The sequence below is a fragment of the Sinocyclocheilus rhinocerous genome, unplaced genomic scaffold (assembly GCF_001515625.1).
Source record: "Sinocyclocheilus rhinocerous isolate Xijiao unplaced genomic scaffold, SAMN03320098_v1.1 scaffold827, whole genome shotgun sequence".
Taxonomy (NCBI): domain Eukaryota; kingdom Metazoa; phylum Chordata; class Actinopteri; order Cypriniformes; family Cyprinidae; genus Sinocyclocheilus; species Sinocyclocheilus rhinocerous.
This window is the reverse complement of record NW_015633173.1, coordinates 794479-794810: the sequence shown is the minus strand read 5'-3', so window position 1 is coordinate 794810 and position 332 is coordinate 794479. Positions and strand designations below refer to the sequence as shown.

The 332-nt window shown below is 38.6% G+C and overlaps 1 protein-coding gene across 1 annotated transcript in view; it reads right to left on the bottom strand.

Annotated features, from left to right (window-relative positions):
- The window catches only part of LOC107743307 (solute carrier family 35 member F1-like), an 83199-nt gene that overhangs the window by 26735 nt on the left and 56132 nt on the right, over window positions 1-332 (bottom strand). The gene's annotated exons all lie outside the window — the stretch shown is intronic.

Here is a 332-nt window from a genome sequence, read left to right as displayed (position 1 = left end):
ATGGATGGATGGATGGATGGATGGATAGATAGGTGACAGACAGACAGACAGACAGACAGACAGAGATAGATAGATAGATAGATAGATAGATCGATAGTTGACTGATAGATAGAACGACAGAACGATAGATAGATAGATAGATAGATAGATTGTTGACTGATAGATAGATAGATAGATAGATAGAACGACAGAACGATGGATGGATGGAAGGATGGATGGATGGATGGATAGATAGAACAACAGAACAATGGATGGATGGATGGATAGATAAATAGTTGACTGATAGATAGATAGAACGACAGAACAATGGATGGATGGATGGATGGATGGAT